Consider the following 6397-nt stretch of genomic DNA (forward strand, 5'->3'; position numbering starts at 1 on the left):
AATGGGGGGGTAGGTGAAGGTCCCATGTCTCTATCTCACATGTTGTGCAACAACTTTTGAACGATAAGTCGTACAGACTCAGGGGTGGTACCACTGGAAAGGCCATAGCTGACAATGGGTGGTTCGGTCATGGTGCCATGTCTCTATCTGGTTGGACTTAGGAGTTATGGGTGTTACAATGTCCAAAAAAGTACACATGGAAGCATGTCCATTCGACTCAGAATGGCCTGAAACATACTCCTAACAACTTTCTGGAAGACAGTTTTAGGCTGTGATACTTAGTGAAATTTTCACTCCTCCCATTGACTTATATGGGGAATTTTATTTTGGTAATAACTCGAGAACCATATGTCCTAGAGACTCAAGAAGGGTACCGTTGGACTCAGGGTAGGCACAAATGGGGGGGTAGGTCATGGTACCAGGTCTCTATCTCACATGTTGTGCAACAACTTTTGAACGGTAAGTCCTAGGGACTCAAGGGTGGTAGCATTGGATTCAGGATAGGCACAAATGGGGGGGTAGGTCATGGTCCCAGGTCTCTATCTCACATGTTGTGCAACAACTTTTCAACGGTAAGTCCTACAGACTCAGGGGTGGTACCGTTGGATTCAGAAGGTCCACAAATGGGGGGGTAGGTGAAGGACCCATGTCTCTATCTCGTTGGACTTAGGAGTTATATGCTGTACAATGTCCAAAAAACTACACGTGGAAGCATGTCCAATCGACTCAGAACGGCCTGAAACGTGCTCCTAACCACTTTCTGGAAGACATTTTTGGGCTGTGGCACTTAGTGAAATTTTCACTCCTACCGTTCACTGTTTTGACAAGTTACGCCCACTTCCCGACGTCGTACGGCGATGCGACAGGTACCGTTGGAAAGCCCATCCCCGATAATGGGGGGGTAGGAGTTGGTTCCAAGTCTCTAACGCTTACGGATCAAAAGTTATTTCGAGAAACGTAAACGGATACGCCCACTGCTCGGCTGCAATGCATTGTGGGTCTCGCCAAACACGGTTTTTGCTTAATAACTCGGCTCGGGAACGTCGGATCTTCGTAAGAGATACATTTTTGGATTCCTGGCGACGGGGCGGACGCGGGGACGTACGTGTCTCGAATTTCTTTCGGGAACCTACTTTGACGTACCCGTGACCGTAGCAGGGGATAAATACCAAGTGACATCATGGGACTTGTAAGCATGTGGCTCACCATGGCCATATGCCTGCCGGTTCCCACACTGGCGTTCGTAGCCCCCACATGGATGCGGATCCATGCCGGTTCCAACCCTGGAGCCGATAGTCGGACACATGGATGCGGATCCATGCCGGTTCCAACCCTGGAGCCGATAGTCTCCCGCATGGGTGATCGACCGTGGTCATCCCTGGTCACGTGCGTGTGCCTGGCCATCCCCCCATGGATGGTAACGCATGGCAACATGCACCCAAGTTCCAACCCTGGAACTCACACCGGTTCCAACCCTGGAACTGATAGTCTCCCGCATGGGTGATCGACCGTGGTCATCCCTGGTCCCGTGCATGTGCCTGGCCATCCCCCCATGGATGGTAACACACGGCGACATGCACCCAAGTTCCAACACTGGAGCTGACAGTCTCAGCCGATGACCGGTGACGGTCGTCGGTGATCGAGGGGGGAGCGTCCTTCCTTCAGGCTTGGCCGAAGGAGGGAAAAAGCTTATACAATTGAAAATCACGCTTCCCGACCTCGTAGAGACTTGAAAGTAGCACCGGTGGATGCGGAAACCATGCAAATGGGGGGGTAGGTGAAGGTCCCGTGGCTCTAGCTCGCTCCGTTGAGGATCGGGAATTCCCGATCGTGGTTACTATACCCTAACCCCCCGTCTAACTAATCCCTTCTTTTTTTCTCTTTTCCCTTTCTTTTTCTTTTTTCCCCTTTTTTTCTCTTTTTCTTCCCATTTTTTTCACACTGGACCAACCGAACCTGGACTCACAAGAATAATCTTTCAACACTCCCTCTCCCCTCCCCCTCCAATTCCCCATCAGGAATCTCGGAGGTGGCGGGGAGACACAGTATGAGCCTACTCCGGCCGGGTTTTGATCGAGGTTAACCGACTTCTCATTACCTCTATGCTGTTGTAAGGAAATAGACAGCTGAGTAATAAAAATTACTATGCTCCATTACAAAAACCAATTTATCCAGAAACAGCCCAATTGGTAAAACAAATCACCAATAAATTAGTGGAGAAAAAATGTATAAATAAAAAACAACAAAAATATTTAATGGGAAATCCTGGACCCAGAGCCAGAATCTTTTATCTGCTACCTAAAATCCACAAGGATCCAAGAAAATGGAGCATCCCACATGAAATTCCCCCAGGCAGACCCATTGTGTCTGATTGTGACAGTGAAACATATTATACGGCTGAATATATTGACTATTTCATCAATCCCCTGTCGAATAGACACCCCAGTTATATAAAGGACACTTATGATTTTGTGGACAAAGTGAAAAAACTACACATTCCTCCTGATTCTCTCCTCTTTACAATGGATATTGATAGTTTATATACAAATATCGACATTAGTGAAGGCATACAAGCCATAAAAAATATATTTCATAAATATCCTGACAAAAAGAGGCCTGAAAAAGAATTACTGCAATTATTAGAGCTGAATCTGAGGAGGAATGATTTTGAATTTGATGGTAAATTTTACCTACAAATTAAAGGGACGGCCATGGGAAAGAAATTTGCACCAGCCTATGCCAATATCTTTATGGCTGAGTGGGAAGAGTCTGCTTTGGCCTCTTGCAGGAAAAAAACACTACATTATTTCAGATTTTTGGATGATATATGGGGTGTCTGGTCCCACTCACGAGAGGATTTTGATGAATTCCTGCACACCTTAAACAATCATAATCAGTCAATAAAAATTGAAATCGTGTATAAATCCCACCAGTGTTGATTTTTTGGATACCACCACATATAAGGGTGAACAATTTGGAAAAACTAATAAATTAGATATTAAAGTATTTTTTAAGGAGACAGACACACATGCTCTACTCCACAAAACTAGCCACCACCCAAAACACACTTATGCAGGACTGCTGAAATCTCAGCTGCTGAGATTTCACAGAATATGCACCCATAAGGGAGATTTTTTGCAGGCAACAAAAACACTATTCAAGGCACTGGCCAAGAGAGGATATAGCCGCTCATTTAGGAGGACAGCTCTGATCCAGACTGGACAACACACCAGAGAACACGGGCTGAAAGAAATTGGATTAATAAATTGGATACCGTCTATCCCAGAGGGTTGAACCAGAAGTGAGTCCACCTTGACAGAGGGCAATGATGGCCAGTGCACTGAACTCTGTTCATAGTTCCAAATTCTCCACTCCCAAACCCTGACATTTATAGTACCCTACCCGAGGGATTCTGGTCCTAACCACAACCTCTTTCTACTCTGATCACAACCAGTTGAATGTATTTGATTACAAATTTGATGGAATTCTCCAAATTAATTCTGAAACACCAATATCAGGGGGGAATATTGGAGTTTTATCCAAAATATATTTTATTAAAATTCATATTTGTATTGGAAATTTATATTGGTCTACAAAGAGTTAAAAACAAATGAATTATGGATTGATAACAAAAAAATATATAAAACAAATAAGTTATGGATTTACAAGACAAAATTCTGAACAAATACATTAAACAACAGTTAAAAACAATGAATTCATATATGGACAGTAGCAAGTAAAAATATACACAGTTCATATAATGGTGAATTGATAAATATGTGTTATAATTCATGAAAGTAAATGTAATTCATGATATTACGGTTAAAATTATGATGCTTTTAATTTGATGGTAGGACTCTTATTGTGAAAGAGGTTGGGAACTACAAGATGACAGGGACTTGTAGTCTTCCATCCACCTGCGCATTCCCTCATGCTTTCCAGACTCGGACGCCACGATACCTGCATAAGAGAGAGGAAAAATTATTTTTTGTGCCTGAAGAAGGTCCTGTATGACCGAAACGTTGCACAATAGTGCTTTTAATAAAGCCCAGTTTGACTTCGGACCATCAAGTGTCGTTTTTGACTGTGAGTAAACGGGTTTTACAGCATAATTAGTTGACGGCTAAGCTAATACACCATAGCTAGCGGGGCTCCGGTTAATAAGCTAACAGAGCTAGCGGAATAGAAACAACATGGCGGACCGCCGAGTGAATGAATGGACGGAGGTAAAACGCAGACGAAACGGGAGGAGGAGCAGAGAATTCATCCCTTCGCCGGTAAGACGGGCTCCCTCCATCCACCGCACCTCTCGTGCACACCATTATCAGCAGGATTATGCTCCGGCCGCGGCATGAAGGCCCGATCGCCGTGCCCAGGCCGGGCGCAGCAGCTTCACCCGGGACAGAGGAGGAAAGCGCCGCTTCAACGGAGGGGCCGCGGCTCGACCCAGAACTGACAGCGGGGGCGGAAACAGGTATGAGGGGGGCTCCAGTGGACCTCATCGGCAACCGCATCGTCTATAGGATTTTACAAGCTGCTCATCATTTGGACAATGTTATGGCACCAGAACCGCCAGCTTCTTTAGCTAAAATGACTGCTAATCTGATTTCTACTGTTAAACCAGCAGCTCCAAGTGCAGAAACCTTAGCTTTTTTGGAGGATAACGCCAAACAGTGGCAACAGAACACTATTCACATTCTCCGGGATCATTACCAGAGGAGCATGCAAACTGATATTGACACATTGAGCCAGATGTCAGGGGGACGCTGGCATAACATAATAATAATGACAATAATGATGATGAAGATGATAATAATATGATTGTATTATTTGACTCCAGACCAAATGGCACGGAGAATGTTTCCAAGGACAACAAACAACACTTTATGTTTATGAGGATGATTTATATACCACATTGATGGGAAGAGTTCCTTAATTTGAATGTCTGTTGACATAATGTCATCAGTGACATTTGAAATCTTATGTTGATGTTCTATATTATTGTGCCATTATAACACCATTAGAATGTGATGGAAGGACAATAACACCTCAATATGGCACTAATAATTAACATTAGTGCCATATTGGCAAAAAGAAAATATTACATGTTGTTCCCAATTGTGTCCTCCAGAGGGAGTCCTAATACCATTTTTTTTAGACAGAATTTGTGGATTTGTGCTCACATTCTGTCTAAAAAATGGCATAATAGGCCTCAGGTGGCCAGTGTTTTTATTTAATGATAATAATAATTTGATTCCAGACCAATTAGGTAGGGAAAACTGGTTTAACACAATTTGTGGCATAAAAATGCACAGTTATTGCCATCCAGTTATGGAAAACAAAATGTATAAAGTGGTTTGATTAATGACAAAATGATCCTTATTGAGGAATACCAAATTGCGGACAGAATTTGAAGATAAGTACAGCATTCTAGGCCTCAGGTGGCAAATGTTTTACTTAATAACAATAACAATTTCATTCCAGATCTATGGAGTAGAAAGAAGAAGAAGAAGAAGAAGAAGAAGAAGAAGAAGAAGAAGACTTGTGTAACACAATTGCTGGTACAAAAAGGAACAGACATGGTTATTTGTTCATGAAAAATCAAATTTGAGAGTGTTTTCATTAATAATAATAATAATAATAATAATAATAATAATAATAATGACAATAATGATGACAATAATGATGATGAAGATGATAATAATATGATTGTATTATTTGACTCCAGACCAAATGGCACGGAGAATGTTTCCAAGGACAACAAACAACACTTTATGTTTATGAGGATGATTTATATACCACATTGATGGGAAGAGTTCCTTAATTTGAATGTCTGTTGACATAATGTCATCAGTGACATTTGAAATCTTATGTTGATGTTCTATATTATTGTGCCATTATAACACCATTAGAATGTGATGGAAGGACAATAACACCTCAATATGGCACTAATAATTAACATTAGTGCCATATTGGCAAAAAGAAAATATTACATGTTGTTCCCAATTGTGTCCTCCAGAGGGAGTCCTAATACCATTTTTTTAGACAGAATTTGTGGATTTGTGCTCACATTCTGTCTAAAAAATGCCATAATAGGCCTCAGGTGGCCAGTGTTTTTATTTAATGATAATAATAATTTGATTCCAGACCAATTAGGTAGGGAAAACTGGTTTAACACAATTTGTGGCATAAAAATGCACAGTTATTGCCATCCAGTTATGGAAAACAAAATGTATAAAGTGGTTTGATTAATGACAAAATGATCCTTATTGAGGAATACCAAATTGCGGACAGAATTTGAAGATAAGTACAGCATTCTAGGCCTCAGGTGGCAAATGTTTTACTTAATAACAATAACAATTTCATTCCAGATCTATGGAGTAGAAAGAAGAAGAAG

This window comes from Lutjanus erythropterus, unplaced genomic scaffold (genome assembly GCF_056507025.1).
Source record: "Lutjanus erythropterus isolate fLutEry1 unplaced genomic scaffold, fLutEry1.hap2 Scaffold_166, whole genome shotgun sequence".
Lineage (NCBI taxonomy): Eukaryota > Metazoa > Chordata > Actinopteri > Lutjaniformes > Lutjanidae > Lutjanus > Lutjanus erythropterus.